The following is a 16,907-nucleotide window of genomic DNA, read 5'->3' on the forward strand; positions in this document are numbered from 1 at the left end:
TAATGAAATACTTCACTGCAAAAATGACACACACATGACATTATGGGAAATCTCAAAACTGTGTACAAATGTTTGGAGGAGAAAATGGAAGAAAGATGTGTTTGACAGCCTTTTGGACACACAACCAGTCAGTGTGACGCAACCAACCTCACAATATTTCATGGTGTGGTTGAAAGAGGAGGGAGAACATTGGAAATGTAGGTCAAAGAAACCTGAGCTTGAACCTCACTCATACCACTTCCGATGCCGAAACCGGGATTGAACCAGGGACCTTTAGATCTTCAGTCTAACGCTCTCCCAACTGAGCTATTTCGGCTGGCTGAGCCCACTAATGCTGGATGTTCTGTTCACCATCCACTTCTCCAAAGTCCCACAGTGAAGGCTTCAAATGCACAGCTCTCACAGTGTTATCATGCCAAGAGAAAGAACTGACTGATTCTGACAATGAGACCATGGCCCAGTGACCACGTGGCCTAATGGACAAGGAGTCTGACTTGTCTAACGTAGCTGAGTTAGATGTAACAAACTTAAGTTTCCAAGGAGAACTCTGCTAATCATGTGTATTCAATGTTGTTTAAGAACAGTTTAACGTGCAAACAGAAAACAAACAATTGTAGAGTTCTTACCTGAGCTCCGGTGATGCAACACTCTGTTTATAACAGTTTTACATTTAATAAAACACTTCAAGATTGTACTCGCTCAGCCACACTACCACATCATTCTGCCAGCTTCACTACATGACAATGACACACATATGACATTATGGGCAACGTGAAGACAAACGTTGTGTGTCATTTCCTTAAAGGTTTGATTCGTCACCTGATGATGTCACAATACTCATAGAAAGAAGCTCTTCCATTCATTGACTATTGATGATCAGCTCAGAACCAAACAGTGTATCTTTCATCCAAACTCGACAGTTTCTCCACACAGACGGTAATTTGACCATTTATTCCTCTTTGGATCTTTACCTAACCACAGAGGCTCTGAGCTGCTGCAGAAGGGGAAAAGAAAAACCATCTGATCTCTGTTTTGGGTGGTGGGTGCATGTTATTCACATGTTATATAGGTGAAGGTTATTCTCAATCCCTCTCACACTAAATCAGATGACAGAGGTTCCACTGAGAGCTGAACTCAGATCAGTGGATTCAAAGTACACAGTGCTAACCATTACACCATTTTAAGTCCTTGAAGTATCCAATCATATGCAATTACTGCGTGGCATCTTTTACAAATGTGACTTTTTTCACAGATATAATTATTTCATTCAGTTCAAATCTGGGTGCCCCCTGCCAAACCTACATGTTTTCATACGCAAGCACAAACTCTGGTTGACTGTGATGTTTCTCATTTCAGCCCACCTGGTGTTGGTATCGTCTTTCACTGGCTTCTATAACTTTGTTCACAGGGAGACAAAGAAATGCCCGAATTAGCTGATTAGTTTTCATTGACAAGAAGCAAACTGGTAGTTGTGGGATTCGAACCCACGCCTCCGAAGAGACTGGAGCCTTAATCCAGCACCTTGGACCGCTCGGCCACACTACCCGGTGAACAAAGCTCGAACCCACTACACACTGACGAACGAGCCTTGTACAGCAGGAGATTTGTGGAATTTAAAATGTTCTGAGGGGGAGAACATTTCAGTCATCAAAAAAAAGCTCACAAAGCATTGATCATACACTACAACATTTGGCGCCCCACACTCCCTGGTGGTCTAGTGGCTAGGATTCGGCGCTCTCACCTGGTCAGGGAAAATGTTTTTACTGAAAAATACAGGTGATTGACCCAGAACATAAATATGTCATCATGCACCTGGGGGGTATTTCAGGTAGGAGTTTCAACAAACTTTGAGTCTATCCCTGAACTCTGAGTTGACTTACTCTGAGATGAGAAACTCTAAGTATCTGGTTCCAGAACAGCTGATCTTAGTTGGTTCAATCAACTCTGAGTATGTTCACCTTGAGTTGCGCACATGCACAACCTCGATAAAAGCCATCATCAATGGAGTCCCGTCAAGCTGCTAAAGCTACCACACCATGCAGGGGATGTAGCTCAGTGGGCGAGCGTACCGCACAGCTGGGGCAAACTGGCAGTGGTGGGATTCGAACCCACGCCTCTGAAGAGACTGCCGCCTAAATCCAGTGTCTTTGAATCCCATATGGTCTAGCGGTCAGGATTCCTGGTTTTCACCCAGGCGGCCCGGGTTCGACTCCCGGTATGGGAATCTGCTTTACAACAATGGACCAATGAACATCTACCACTGATGTACATCCTCTTTGGGTTCAAATCCCACTTCTGACAGAAATGTCTTTTCTTTCACCTCTACTGCTGTTAGGTGTGTTTGGGGACAAAGTTGTTTTATGTATATATATGTATTACATAAACTAATTACACTTGGATGAATTTAAATTTGATTTTTTTACTTTAACAGTAAGTGAAAACATGAAGAACAAGTGTGCATGTGGAGACGTCCTCTTCCTCTGTGTCCTGGACACCTTTATTGCCATTATTTAGCTTGATATTGATTAAGAAAACCAATAACATCCAACCACCACCCAAAACAGAGGTTCATGATGACCCTGTAGTTGGCACACACCCTCTGGTCCCCCTTTCTTGAAGGGCTGTTCATCATTATTTTGTTTGTGTAGCTGTTCTGTTCTTAATGTTGGATCTTTCTTGTCAATAAAGAACGCTTGAATGAAGATCAGCCAAAACATTATACATTGCACCACAGAGACACGTTGAGAAAATAAAAGTGATGAACTGTGGATGGCAGCCTGGCATTGTGCATCAATTTGGAGAGCAGCAGCGGTCAGGTGGACAGGTTTCCTTCAGCAGTTCTGCCCTCTGTGAATACACCTGTTTGGTCACACCCTGTGTAGTCATTGTTTTCACCAGCTTGAGGAATTGGTTGTCACATTTGTTGCTGCTAACAACCTTTTCAAAAGAAAAGCTGTCACAAAAAGAACAACAGCATCAAACGCACGAGTGTTGAGCACAGAGACTTTCGATTTGCAAAGTTTAACAGGCTGTTGATGGTTTCTGTTTTTAACAGATGCCCCTTGACAAGCAGAGAGATCAGAACTCATCTTCCTTTCTTTTGGCTGGAACTACAAAGCCTCTTCAGTTTTCAACATTTGGTCTTTTAAAAGTGTGGGCCAGTCAAAAGCTGACCAAAACAACTTTGTCTAGACAGGATGTCTATGTTTAGCTCACTTGTTGTGAACTTGTGGGATCTTCATCCTCTTTGGCATGATGTTTGTGTTTGTCAGTGTGCTTCGCTGTAATTCTCCTGTGCATGTACTGTGATGTGACTCTGTCTGCCAGCTGGTATTTACATGGAATTATGGGGAGCCAATGACATCACAGTCACTTCAAAGGCAACTGAATCATTTCAAAGGCGATGGAATCTTGTCCCAGTAATGTCTTATAGAGCAGAAGACAGAGTTTAGTTTTTTTAATTATGTATTATATTATCTTCTACCCACGTTCATTATTCTAATTGACCACTAGCGTGCAGTTACAGTCTATTGGTGGAACACATCATGGATTCTAGGTCTCCCACATGTTTGTCACCTCGTCATGTTTGCTGAAGATGTGGTCTGAGCACGGCCTGGTCTTGAGACTGAGCAGTGGTTCTGCCTTGAGTGGCCTTTTGTTTTGGTGAACATCTACCACTGAGCTACAGCCGAACACGCTGACTGATTGCGCCACAGAGAAATGCAGAACTTTTCCTGTTGCAGCCTGCTATTCCAGCTAGAATTATCCTAAATATCTGCCTTTAAGGCCATCGTGAATGATTTCTAAATATCTTTGAAACCTGTTGATGGTGAACTCAGAGGTTGTTAAAGGAGCCTTTTTAAAGGGTCTAGCATGCCAGTATAGGGGAAGCTCAAATGGTAGAGCGCTCGTTTAGCATGTGAGAGGTAGTGGGATCGATGCCCACATTCTCCACAAGACTTTAGCTTACCTGAGCACTGACTTGGCTGTTGAATTCACTAAGTGCTACTTGTTGAGGCAGCGCTGACTGACAAAGGCAACAGCAGGTTTGGTGGGAGCCATAACTGCCACCACAAAGTGAAAGTCGCAATTAATTATGCAACCTCAACGTTTACTTGAGTTTTGAATTTAATAGTGTTATTTCTTGATGCTGTGTTAACTACCAAACACAACAAGTCATGGAATTGATGTCTTCTTAGACGTTAGATGACTTCAATTACAGAATCTATTGATTCACTCCAATCAGAGACACTGATTAATTCTTTGTCTTTCATTCTGGTATTTCTATTCTATTTCTATATTGTAAATGTCATATATATATTATAATATAATGTATATTATTATATTATAAATATAATATATTAAATAATGGCAGAGAGAGATGACCTGGCAGTGGTGGGATTTGAACCCACACCAAGAGACTGGAGCCTGAATACAGCACACCTGTGTCACCTGTGAGAAAGCTCAAAGCTGTGTCCAAAGGTTTGGAGGAGTTAATGGCAAAAAGATGTCTTTGAAGCCATTTGGACACACAAGCAGTCAGCGTGCAGCATTCAACCTCACAAACTCTCAAAACTATTTAATGGTTCTACATTTAACATTTACATTTAATCATGGTGTGGTTGAAAGAGGAGGCAGAATATTGGAAATGTAGGTCAAAACAAGCAGGTCAAAAAGTCATTTGGCAAGAGTTATGGGGTACTTCGGATGAGGTCAACTCTGACTGAGAGCGAAGCTCTGCTGGGGTTTGAATGCAGAATGTCCTATTTACAAGACAGACACTTTAAGCAGTGAAGCATCAGTACTGCCAGTTTGTGTCTGTATCGTAGAGGAAGAAAACACAAAGGTCTGTCACAAAGGTTCTAATGACATCAAAGAGATCAAAGACTCCTCCCACTTTTTCTCATGACCTCCACAGCAGAGTTCACTCTGTTAATGAAGCTCCAAAGACAATCATGGTCCTGCCAGATACCTTTGAGTTCTGCAGACAGAAGAAAGAACCAAACTGGGCCAGGAGCCAGATGTTTGTTGGATCAGGCATCCTGAAATGTCTCTTTTTGTGCAGTCAGGATGTCCAAGCAATCTCAGACTGTCCCTGTTTTACCAGCAGCCCTACAAGTGAATTGGTCTTTTTCTTTGTCCTCAGTAAAATAAACTGCATTTAAAAGCTTCACAATGTGAACAAGCTTCCAATGACAACCGTCCCAAGTAAAGTCTCCATATTGTTCAACTTTTGCTCCTACATTAAAACAAACCACTTTACCATCAACCTCAGCTGCAGTATACACATTACACTTGTGTTCACTTTGGTAATTTGGTAGGATGACTACACAGAATAAAGTGGATAGTTGAGAGATCAGGGTGTTGCACAAGATAAAGACTTCCCGTGCTTCATAATCAACGCTGAAGATTCATGCGAACGTGAGATAGTGACTTATGCATCTGTGTCATGTTGGAGATCAATGAAAGACAGGAAATACCTTTGATCTCCAGTGACGTCACACAGTCTCGTTGTGGAGTTATAGTTGTTGATGTTGTTCTGAAAAAATCTGCATCAGTGAAACATTCATTCATACACGAGGACATCACGTATATTGTTGGAATAGAAAATCTTATTTTTTCTGTGTGTTCCTGAGAAAGAGGCTCATGTGCTGCTTGAAGTGAATCAGCACAGCTTCTGTCAGGAACATCTGTTTGTTGCTGACAACATCTGGATTACAGATGACACATCAGACTGATATTATCTGTGTCATGGTGTTCAGAGATTTCAGCAGCTCACATCCAACACAGAGACTCTGAGCAGGCCCACCTGGTCTTAGACCCAGACCCAGACCCAGACCTAAATCCAAACCCAGGAGACAGAGGTTGAGTGAGTCAGTGAGGAAGAAGCTGCTCGTTCTCCTTCAACAGTTTGATCTGAGGAAAAGTCACTTCCTCTTTTCAGGAATCAACTTCTACCATCTGTCCACTAGATGGAGATAACTCTGAGCATCAACGTAAAAATCCTCCGTTCTTCCATGTGTGAACTATAATACCAGTGAACTAAACAAAGATCGTCCCTGGGTGGGCTCGAACCACCATCCTTTCAGAAACAGCCGAACACGCTGACCGATTGCAACCCTGGCTGGGACAGGGCCGTTTGTTTGAGTCAAGCTGAAATAATTAATTTAATTTCATCTGAATTATGCAGCCATCAGAAGCCTGAGTAGCTCAGTCGGTAGAGCATCAGACTTTTAAGCTGAGGGTCCAGGGTTCGAGTCCCTGTACAGGTGATGTAGCTTCTTCCCTTTAGTGGTTTGCATTATAGACTCCACAGCAGTGATAGGTCACACTGACCTATGAAATAATGAAACCATGAGTCTTTCATGTTCAAGGCCCATTTGTGCAGGAAAGATCTTGAGTCTGTTACCTCAGACCACTGAGCCATCTTGACACGGTGTCCAGCTGCTAGTCTCTGGTGAGGAAACAGAAAAGTTAATGATAGCTTTAATAGGACAGTGTCAGCTCTCTCCTCCCTTCTCAACCCAACCGGTCGAGGCAGATGGCTGCCCCCCTGGTTTTGCCTCTTAAAGGAAGTTTTTCCTTGCCACTGGCACCAAGTGCTTGCTCATCGGGGGATCTGTTGAGTGTCTAAATAATTTTGAGTTTTGTCTCGACCTGCTCTTTATGTAAAGATGATTGATGTAACGTTGTTGTGATTTGGTGCTATACAAAAAATCTGATTTGATTGGTGGAGCATTGTTACGGTTGTAATGACACAATTTTCAAATATAACCAGCCATAGATCGCGAACAGCTAGCTTAGCAGAGGATTGGTTTATTCATCAACCTCTAGGTTATGGGCCCATAACCACGCAACACCACTCTGCTGCAAACCACCTGTCAGGTTTAAACCACCTAGAACATTATTAAACACACAGGGAAGAAAGACAAAGGACAACAGCGGTCATTTTACTTGCAAGGAGAACAGACAGAGATGTGCTCAGTGACACTCTCTACCCGCTCTGGAGTATCTCTTCTGTTCTCCCCCTTTTTATTTCCTTAGGGTGGTCCCTAGTTACAAAATCTTGCAGCTCTAAAGGTGAGAATACACAGCTGCAAGTAGTGAATGATTTATATTCAAGTTATAAGTCACAAGAAACTCAAACACATTGAGGGTTAGTTTATGAACGAAGTAATCTCGCTTCGACATCCTCCCTTCTTCATAAATCTTCTTCGAAGGTCGTTGCTTCTTCGGAGGTATGACCTCTGCTCCTGCTAGTAAAAACACAAGTTTCTGCATTCTTGCAGGGTCAGTAAAAGTTGAGCAGTACTGTGATAATCACTTTATGTACATTTATTCTAACACCACCCCAGATGGGACTTGAACCTAATAGTGACTTGTGGGTTCAAGTCCCATCTGGGGTGGTTGCACGCTGCAACAACATGTCTCTGTGGGCCAATCGGTCAGCGTGTTCACTAAAGCAGCTGTTCACTGAAAGGATGGTGGTTCAAGCCCACCCAGGGAAGTGCTTTGTCTTATTCACTGGAACTTTAGTCGACACATGGAAGATTTGATTTGGAGAAGGTGTGTGTCCGGGTTCCCAGGGATGTTCTGTGGGAATATAGAACCATCCCATCACTATACACAAAGAGACATAGAAGCTGGACTTGAGAGTTTGAGAGGTTGGATGCTGCACGCTGATTGTTTGTGTGTCCAGGACGTTTCAAGGACATCTTTCTGCCATTCTCACGTGGTAGTGTGGCCGAGCGGTCCAAGGCGCTGGATTTAGGCTCCAGTCTCTTCAGAGGCGTGGGTTCGAATCCCACCGCTTTGCACTCTGCAGTATAATCTTGAAGTGTTTAAATCTAAAGCTCTTATGAATAGTGTTCCACCAGTGGCTACCTTCACTTGAGTTACTGAAGTGGGGACTGACATACAAATAAAATAATCTAAATATGCTTTTATTAGCAGAGTATTAGCGGTGCGACTGCTCTTGTTCTTTCTGTAGCTAAAAGTTGAAACCCAGCAAAACATATCAAATGATAAAAATAAAGATTTGAAGAAGGAATGAAAATAAAAGTGATGAACTGTGGATGGCAGCCTGCTGTTGATCTGACTGAACAACAATGCAGAAACAACAGACAAAGTCAAATGAATCAGAATTAAGAATTAAGAATTAAAGGTTCAATTCAGTATAAAATGTCTTTTTAATCATCTGACATCACAGACCTTCTGACATCATAGATCATCTGACATCACAGACCTTCTGACATCATAGATCATCTGACATCACAGATCGTCTGCCATGGCAAAAGCAGCGCAAAAGTTCACTGCAAATGCAGTAAAAAAAAAATATCACTGCAAATGCACTGCAAACTCAACTGAGAGTGAAGCACTGCTGGGGTTTGAATGCAAGATGTCCCTTTTTATAAGACAGACACTTTAAGCAGCTCAGCATCAGTGCTGCCAGTTTCTCTGCAGCTTTTTTTCTAAAACCACAAACCAGAGGATGTAGCTCAGTGGTAGAGTGCATGCTTTGCATGTATGAGGCCCTGGGTTCAATCCCCGGCATCTTCAGCGTTGATAAAGAAGGAGGGAAATGTCACAGGCTCCAGTGGAGAGGTGATCAGCAGGATCAGAGTGTTGGAGAGCAGAACTCTTTCCTGTGCTTCAGATATACTGTTTGGTTCTGAGCTCATCATTAATAATCAATGAATGATCAATAATCTTCTCAGCTGCTCTGAATGGTGACAGTGAGGCAGCCTTTGTGTTTACATCTGAATCACATGTGATTTTGGAAATTCTTCAAAGCAGCTTCAAAGGAGGAGTTTCATTCTGTGAGTACTGTGACATCATCAGGTGACATATCAAAGGCAGCAGCTCTTCAGACTCACATCACAATAAGTTTTGTGTCTATTTGGCTCCATTTGGTGGAAGCTGTGAATCGCAGGATTCAGGGGGAATACATCCATACATACATCTTCACTGAAATAATGACACCTGTGAGAAAGCTCAAAGCTGTGTCCAAAGGTTTGGAGGAGTGAATGGCAGAAAGATGTCTTTGAAGCCATTTGGACACACAACCAGTCAGCGTGCAGCATTCAACCTCACAATATTTCATGTGGTTGTGGTTGAAAGACGAGGCAGAACATTGGAAATGTAACTTTGGGTCTAAAAAAAAATTGCTTATCCCCCAACGTGGGGCTCGAACCCACGACCCTGAGATTAAGAGTCTCATGCTCTACCGACTGAGCTAGCCAGGCTGCTAGAAATGCAAAACATCCTCCAAAAAAATCGCCCAAAATCATTTCAAAATAAAAGCTGGTTTAGATTATTTTATTTGTACCTTTAGCTCAGATGTAGCAAAGCACAACAATGCTGTCAATAAGGATCTTTCCCATTTGGGTTACTTGAAGTGATGGTGGCCACTGATGCCACACTCCGTTTATAACAGTTTTACATTTAATGAAATACTTCACTGCAAAAATGACACACATATGACATTATGGGAAATCTCAAAACTGTGTCCAAATGTTTGGAGGAGAAAATGGAAGAAAGATGTGTTTGACAGCCTTTTGGACACACAACCAGTCAGTGTGACGCATCCAACCTCACAATATTTCATGGTGTGGTTGAAAGAGGAGGGAGAACATTGGAAATGTAGGTCAAAGAAACCTGAGCTTGAACCTCACTCAGGTACTACCTCCCATGCTGAAACCCGGGATTGAACCGGGATTGAAGCAGTCGCACCGCTAATACTCTGCTAATAAAAGCAGATTTAGATTATTTTATTTGTATCTTTAGCTCAGTAACTCAAAGTGATGGTAGCCACTGGTGGAACACTATATTCATAAGAGCTTTAGATTTAAATAAACACTTCAAGATTACACCGTAGAGTGCAAAGCTTGGCAGTGGTGGGATTTGAACCCACACCTCTGAAGAGACTGGAGCCTAAATCCAGCGCCTTGGACCGCTCGGCCACACTACCACATGTCAATCCCAGCTTGCCTGCAATAATGCCACATGCTAACCCTGAAAGTTGCATCGAAATGTTTGGAGCAGAGAATGGCAGAAAGATGTCCTTGAAACGTCCTGGACACACAAACAATCAGCGTGTAGCTGAAATTAAATTAATTATTTCAGCTTGACTCAAACAAACAGCCCTGTCCCAGCCAGGGGTTGCAATCGGTCAGCGTGTTCGGCTGTTTTCTGAAGGGTTGGTGGTTCGAGCCCACCCAGGGACGATCTTTGTTTAATTCACTGGTATTATAGTTCACACATGCAGCAGGCAGCACTCTATGGTGGAGGTCATGACAAAAAGTGGGAGGAGTCTCTGTGATGTCATTAGAACCTTTGTGACATCACAGAATCAGCATCTCCTTTGATGGTTACTGATGGAACAGGAAAAGGTCAGATCCTGATATAATCTTTAATCTTCTTTAATCTTCTTTTATAATCTTTTATAATCTATAATCACAAGTATGCCTTTCTTTGTTTGTGTACCAACAGCCTGAGCTCTGGTTCTGACTTGTTTTGATGAACCTCATTATTTACACACAGCACATTCAGGACATTAATGTGACAGTTTATTATATGCTAAAGAAAATCCTTTGTTATTTGTCTCAGTGGACTTGGCTCATCATAGTTTGCTGACTAACTGGTATTGGAGTTGTGTAGAAAAAACAGAAAGATCTGACAACAGCTTTGAAAGCAGATACAGTCGGTCCAGATAAACTTTGAATTAACCTTAAACAGGTTCCAAGGATATTTAGAGAATGTTCAAGAAGGACCAACATGGACAGGCAGGATTCGAACCCACTACAAAGATCTGACATTCAAAAACACCCACACATAAAGTAATCATTAAAGCCCTGCATGGAGTCATCATGAGCAAACACCAGCTGCTGTTTTCACCCAGGTGGCTGCTACATGGGTTAACCTTGTGACTGTGTCAGCAAAAACGTTTTTCTGTTAGGAACTCCTGAATGACTTCAAGGACTTTGTAGCTGGCCAGTACGGGGATTGAACCCATGACCTTGGCGTTATTAGCATGTATTAGTATCAATAAGCTTCTCAGCTGTTCTGAATGGTGACAGTGAGGCAGTCTTTGTGTTTACATCTGAATCACATGTGATATTGGAAATTCTTCGAAGCAGCTTCAAAGGAAAAGTTTCATTCTGTGAGTATCATGACATCATCAGGTGATGCATCAAAGGCAGCAGCTCTTCAGACTCACACATCACTTCAAACAGTTGAGGAAGTGACACACAACTGTAGCAACCTGGCTAGTTCAGTCGGTAGAGCATGAGAGTCTAAATCTCAAGGTTGTGGGTTTGAGCCCCAGTTGGGTGATTAAATAGCTTTATAGACCCAAAGTTACCCAGCAGAACTCTGCCTCTGCCAGCTGGCCTTCTTCCACGGTGGATCCTGGTGCCATGTGTTCACCAGGCAGGTGATACACATGGTAAGCAAGAATCCAGGACCCCTTAAATAAAGAACCTGATCCAGTCTGTTCAATTAAAAATAACAGAATATTTGCTTGTTGGCTCTTTTGGTTTTGTTTCTCAGCTGGTTCCTCAGACGTTGACTTAAACCTCCATGTGACTCTTCTGTGGTGCACTTCCTGACGGTGATGCTTCAGCTCAAAGGAAAATGAGTTCAAACCTAAAATGAGCTGGAATCACTTTACATGTGAATAATGCTGGTCTGCTAGAACTGACTAGAACTTGAACAGGTTTCTTTAAATGTGCTCCAAGTCATTGTAAATGTCTTACTGAATGACAAATGTGGTTTGCCAGGTCATTAACGCCGCACATCTTTCCCCTCATGTATCGTTGGCCATTCTCCACTTAAGATGTTCTATCTTTGGTCAACTTCCCTGGTCTGTGTCACAGGACATCCTGCATTCAAACCCCACCAGTGCTTCGCTCTCAGTGGAGTTCCTGCACATCAATTAAACAAACTGAGGAAAAACATCAATTCCTGTATTAAAACCTTTACCTGCAGCATCTGGAGAAGAGAAACTGTGTTTTAGTGGTTGGTGCTGTGTTTAGCAGAAAGACATGTGGTGATTGACCTCTTTTTACAGAAGACAGACCTCAGTAAGAACCCTGGCAGTCAGGGACTTGTGATTGTGACCTCTCGCACCCTCAGCAAGATTCATCCTCGACCAACGAGCCATTAGCAGCAGCAAGACATTAATGGCATTCAAAATGTTACACACCGCGTTTATGAGCTGCTTTGAGTTCAACATGTTTCCCACCACATTTATCATACACTAAGACAGTAATGTTTACGGTGGCGTCATAAACATATTAGAACATTTTTAACAAACATGTTTGTCCAACTGTTTGTCTGGATCATTTTGTTTGTTTATTTTTTTTGTCTGTATCTGTCTGTGTTGCAATGGACAACAGATAAACCCTTGACCCCAGAATCCTCCCTGCAAAGAGGGGGCGCATGGCTGTTGCAATGAAGTTTGACCACATTCTCACTGAAGCCAGGGTGAGTAATTATATCATACTTTACCTGAGTATACATGTGGGTGACAGGGAAAATGGCTTTGAATACAGGTCATTGATTAAACTTATCATGCACCTGAAGTCTCAGTCGGTACCCTCACAGATGCATCTACTGGCACCGGATGTGCAATCAAAAGTCAGAGCTAAACTATTCTTTCCACTGACAGCGTTCTAATTCAGCATGTAAGCCTTTGATGGAAATTCAGTCCATAAAAATGGTTGTGCAGCCTGAGTTCAATTCCCAGTCAGGGAAAATGCCTTTCTTTACTGACCCCATGACATAAATATGTTATCCTGCACCTGCAGGGTATTCCAGGTAGGAGGTTCAATAAACTCTGAGTCATACAAAAGGGCTGTGATTTTGGCCTTTTCCATGCAATGGTGGTATAGTGGTGAGCATAGCTGCCTTCCAAGCAGTTGACCCGGGTTTGATTCCCGGCCATTGCAGTTTACCTGTGTGTCTACAATTTAACTTTGTGTTTTACGTTTGTTTTCCTTCCTGAGATCCCAAAATCCTGTAGATCTCAGGCCGATGGTGCCAAAGTCCTCCAGCTACAGACCTGTAACCCGTCCTCACCACAGCTGTACATCTGTTACACCCTGTAGTTGTCTCGGGGAAAGGGAAGCTTATTGTCATATAGTGATGGGATGGCTCCATACTCCAGAACATCCCTGGGAACCGGTCATACACCTTCTCCAGATCAAATCTTCCATGTGTCGACTAAAGTTCCAGTGGATAAGACAAAGCACGTCCCTGGGTGGGCTCAAACCACCATCCTTTCAGTGAACAGCCGAACACATTGATAATTGTGTCACAGAGACAGGTGAGGGACAAATTATGTGATAATTCTGTTTAAACTGCTCTAATTTGTTGCCAGATTGGGCTTCTTTTGATGAAATTGGGTTTCGCAAGATGGAAATTGGGCTGCTTTGGAATACATATGGGGCTTTTTGTTTAAATATTGTGAGCAATGTTACAGAACAAACTGTCCCCTGATGGTCAAAGCACATGGTCCAAATAAAGAAATATCTGATTGATATGAGATCCAGCCAATGATGTTAGTGATCAGAGACAGCTGGACATGGCAGGTTTCAATCTTGGTGAAGTCCCTTTGAGGAACAGAGGGAACATCATCCTGTTGTTGATGAATAGTCCTGATTGGTGGCTTTTCTGTCATTTCTTGTGGTTGTCCTGCAGATTTGGTTCTCTGACTGAACTATAAATGTTGTAGTGTATGATCTATGCTCTGTGTGAGATCTTTGATGACCTGAAAGTTCTCCCCCTCAGAAAAAGTGTGTAGTTGGAGCTAATGGCTCGTTGTTCTAGGGGTATGATTCTTGCTGAGAGTGCAACAGATCCCATATTCAAATCCCAGACGAGCCCTTCGTGTTATGTCGCCAATATCATGACTCTTACCAAAGTTTATCTCCTGTACAAAGCGGTCAACCGAATTTCCATCTGCTCAACTCAGGTAAAAGTTGTAATACAGGAATGATTTTTGTGGGAATTTTTGGATGTCAGATCTTGTAGTCCATAAAGAAAGGATGAGCTAGCATTAACTTTTCTGTTTCCTCATCAGAGACTGGCAGGTGGGCACATGTCAGGATGGCCGAGTGATCTAAGGCGCCAGACTTAAGTTACGCTACTTCCTGTGAAGCGGGGAATTCTGGTCTCTGAATAGAGGCGTGGGTTCGAACCCCACTCCTGACAACTTTTTGTAGATGAAAAATCTGCATAAAATGGGAATATGATTGCTTGACAATCAAGGGTTAGTACTGAAAACTCTAAAGCCTGCGGCTCCCTGTGGTAGAAATGGACAGCAGTTGTTGGACTAAAGAAAACTCAGTTTCTCTGTTACTGAATCACCTGTACAGGCTGACTGAGTACAGCTGAGTTAGATGTAGCAAACTTAAGTTTCACAGTTTAATGTGCAAAAAGAGAAAAGACAATTGTAGAATTCTTACCTGAGCTCCGGTGAATATTTGCTTACTTACCAAACTTTGGTAAGTCCTGATGGTCAGGCATTGATATTGGCGACATAGCTAGCAGCTTCAAAGGAAGCTTGAGCTACCACTGAACTACATCCCCTGCATGCTGGATTTGATGGCTTGATGGAATAAACTGTTTCTGCACAAGCTACATGAATGTGACAGCTGCAGCACGTTGAATAGACACGGTGAGCAGAGTCCTCATTGGAAACTTAGGTTTGTTACATATAACTCAGCTATGTTAGACAGACAAGTACTTGCAGCTAATGGCTCGTTGGTCTAGAGGTATGATTCTCGCTTTGGGTGCAAGAGGTCCATCATGACTCTTACCAAAGTTTGTCTCCTGTTAAAAAAGGGCAATCACCAAATTTTCATCTGCTCAACACAGCAACAAACACTCAACAACTGTTTCTCTAGTCCAGAGACTGCAAGCAAAAGCTGTATGGCAGAACCAAGATTGCCTTTTGAGCTTCATTAACAGAGTGCACTCTATGGTGGAGGTCATGAGAAAAAAGGGGAGGAGTCTTTGATCTCTGTGATGTCATTAGAACCTTTGTGACATCACAGAATCAGCATCTCCTTTGATGGTTACTGATGGAACAGGAAAAGGTCAGATCCTGATATAATCTTGTGAATCCACAAGTATGCCTTTCTTTGTTTGTGTACCAACAGCCTGAGCTCTGGTTCTGACTTTGTTTTGATGAACCTCATTATTTACACACAGCACATTCAGGACATTAATGTGACAGTTATTATATGATAAAGAAACCTTGTTCAGACTCATGATGGTCAGCCACGTACGTTGGGGGTATTTTCAGATCCAAAATACATCCCTGTACATCAGAGTGGTTCTGTGGCTTAGTTGGTCAAAGAGCCTGTCTAGTAAACAGGAGATCCTGGGTTCAGTGTCTCATGATAAAGTTTAAGGTTGTTGAGTTAAATTCATATAAGTTTCATTAAAAGGACACAGCACTCTCTCTGACCAGTCACTTAACTGCACAGTCTTCATGTCTCCCAGCAGTTCCTTGTTGCTAAAGTCAGATGTTGTAGAAAAAAAGTACTTCTGGGTTTTCATCAGCTGTAGGTTACAACGATCAATATTATAGATATGACAGACAGAGTTCTCGATGTTTTCCTGTTAATCAGTGCTGCTGAAAATCTCATGTAGTGTGTATAAATAGCAGAGGATGGTTTCGATCCATCGACCTCTGAGTTATGGGCCCAGCACGTTCATCGTTGGCACCATTGGCATGAGATCTACAGGATCTCAAGTTAAATTGTAGACACACAGTTAAACTGCAATGGCCGGGAATCGAACCCGGGTCAACTGCTTGGAAGGCAACTATGCTCACCACTATACCACCATTGCATGCAAAATGGTGAGCATCCACTCCGAATGGACGCGAAATGGTACCGTTTGTTTGCGCTGTAAAAATTCTTATTTGTGCTGCTACGGTTTTATCGATGTTAGACATTTTAATTTCTGGTGATGAAGTCACACAGCCCCCCATGTTCTCCAAATGGACCCAAAGTGCAGTTGTCACCAAATTTATCAAACAGTAATGTCAGATGTCAGATGTCAGTAATGTAAGATGTTCAATCTTAAATAATTACATAGCCTATCGTAGCTCAAAGCTTTTGATCCAGTGAGACATTTATAAGCAGTTAGTTCCATTAGGCCACTGGGACAGATACTTAATATCTCCAAGAAGCGAGAATAGATTAGGAAGGATACTAAATGTTGTAGTGTATGATCAATGCTCAGAAAACGTTTGACTACATTTTAAATGCCATAAATGTCCTGCTGTCAATGGCTCGTTGGTCTAGGGGTATGATTCTCGCTTCGGGTGCGAGAGGTCTGACTGGAACTTTTCCTGTTGCAGCCTGCTATTCTGCTAGAATTATCCTAAATATCTGCCTTTAAGGACATCGTGAACTAGCAGACAATTGGTCACCTGCCAAGATAAAAATATATATGATCACGCTGTGCACGTGCAAATGAAGATCATTATATGCATCATAATCATGGACCAGCAAAGATGGTGACAGATAGAACATCATGTTATGTCAGCACCACAAAAGTAGTACAAAGAAGTACCAAGATGTACAGAGGATGTGAAAATATTGCAAAGTAAGTGGCTGACCATCATCTAACCCTCCTACCAAAGTTTGTCTCCTGTGAAAAGCAGTCAATCACCAATATTCCTTCTCCTCAGCACAGCATGAGCCACAAAACTGCCAGAAAGCAAACCTCACACAGCTCCATAGTGGAACAGTTAGCACCCTTATTGAGTGAAAGGCAACAAATGGGCTCGTCGGGATTTGAACCCGGGACCTCTCGCACCTAAGGGAGAATCATACCCTAGACCAACGAGCCATGTGGTCTGGGAGTTCATGACAAAAAAGGTGGGAGGA

The 16,907-nt window shown here is 42.5% G+C and overlaps 10 non-coding genes across 10 annotated transcripts; 5 read left to right on the forward strand and 5 right to left on the reverse strand.

Moving 5' to 3' along the window:
• Positions 1-244: 244 nt before the first annotated feature.
• On the reverse strand, positions 245-316 carry trnaf-gaa (transfer RNA phenylalanine (anticodon GAA)). Its single transcript has one exon. It is a non-coding gene; the product is annotated as a tRNA-Phe (tRNA).
• Positions 317-1,463: 1,147 nt separating this feature from the next.
• Positions 1,464-1,545, reverse strand: trnal-aag (transfer RNA leucine (anticodon AAG)). The gene has a single exon. It is a non-coding gene; the product is annotated as a tRNA-Leu (tRNA).
• Positions 1,546-2,152: 607 nt separating this feature from the next.
• Positions 2,153-2,224, forward strand: trnae-uuc (transfer RNA glutamic acid (anticodon UUC)). The gene has a single exon. It is a non-coding gene; the product is annotated as a tRNA-Glu (tRNA).
• A 3,975-nt stretch (positions 2,225-6,199) lies between these two features.
• On the forward strand, positions 6,200-6,272 carry trnak-uuu (transfer RNA lysine (anticodon UUU)). The gene has a single exon. It is a non-coding gene; the product is annotated as a tRNA-Lys (tRNA).
• Positions 6,273-8,487: 2,215 nt separating this feature from the next.
• trnaa-ugc (transfer RNA alanine (anticodon UGC)) lies at positions 8,488-8,559 on the forward strand. The gene has a single exon. It is a non-coding gene; the product is annotated as a tRNA-Ala (tRNA).
• Positions 8,560-9,172: 613 nt separating this feature from the next.
• On the reverse strand, positions 9,173-9,245 carry trnak-cuu (transfer RNA lysine (anticodon CUU)). Its single transcript has one exon. It is a non-coding gene; the product is annotated as a tRNA-Lys (tRNA).
• A 643-nt stretch (positions 9,246-9,888) lies between these two features.
• trnal-uag (transfer RNA leucine (anticodon UAG)) lies at positions 9,889-9,970 on the reverse strand. The gene has a single exon. It is a non-coding gene; the product is annotated as a tRNA-Leu (tRNA).
• Positions 9,971-12,878: 2,908 nt separating this feature from the next.
• On the forward strand, positions 12,879-12,950 carry trnag-ucc (transfer RNA glycine (anticodon UCC)). The gene has a single exon. It is a non-coding gene; the product is annotated as a tRNA-Gly (tRNA).
• A 1,153-nt stretch (positions 12,951-14,103) lies between these two features.
• On the forward strand, positions 14,104-14,214 carry trnal-uaa (transfer RNA leucine (anticodon UAA)). Its single transcript has 2 exons — positions 14,104-14,141; positions 14,169-14,214. It is a non-coding gene; the product is annotated as a tRNA-Leu (tRNA).
• Positions 14,215-15,789: 1,575 nt separating this feature from the next.
• Positions 15,790-15,861, reverse strand: trnag-ucc (transfer RNA glycine (anticodon UCC)). Its single transcript has one exon. It is a non-coding gene; the product is annotated as a tRNA-Gly (tRNA).
• Between the last annotated feature and the right edge of the window lie 1,046 nt (positions 15,862-16,907).

The sequence above is a fragment of the Echeneis naucrates genome, chromosome 2, assembly GCF_900963305.1.
Source record: "Echeneis naucrates chromosome 2, fEcheNa1.1, whole genome shotgun sequence".
In the NCBI taxonomy this organism is placed as follows: Eukaryota; Metazoa; Chordata; class Actinopteri; order Carangiformes; family Echeneidae; genus Echeneis; species Echeneis naucrates.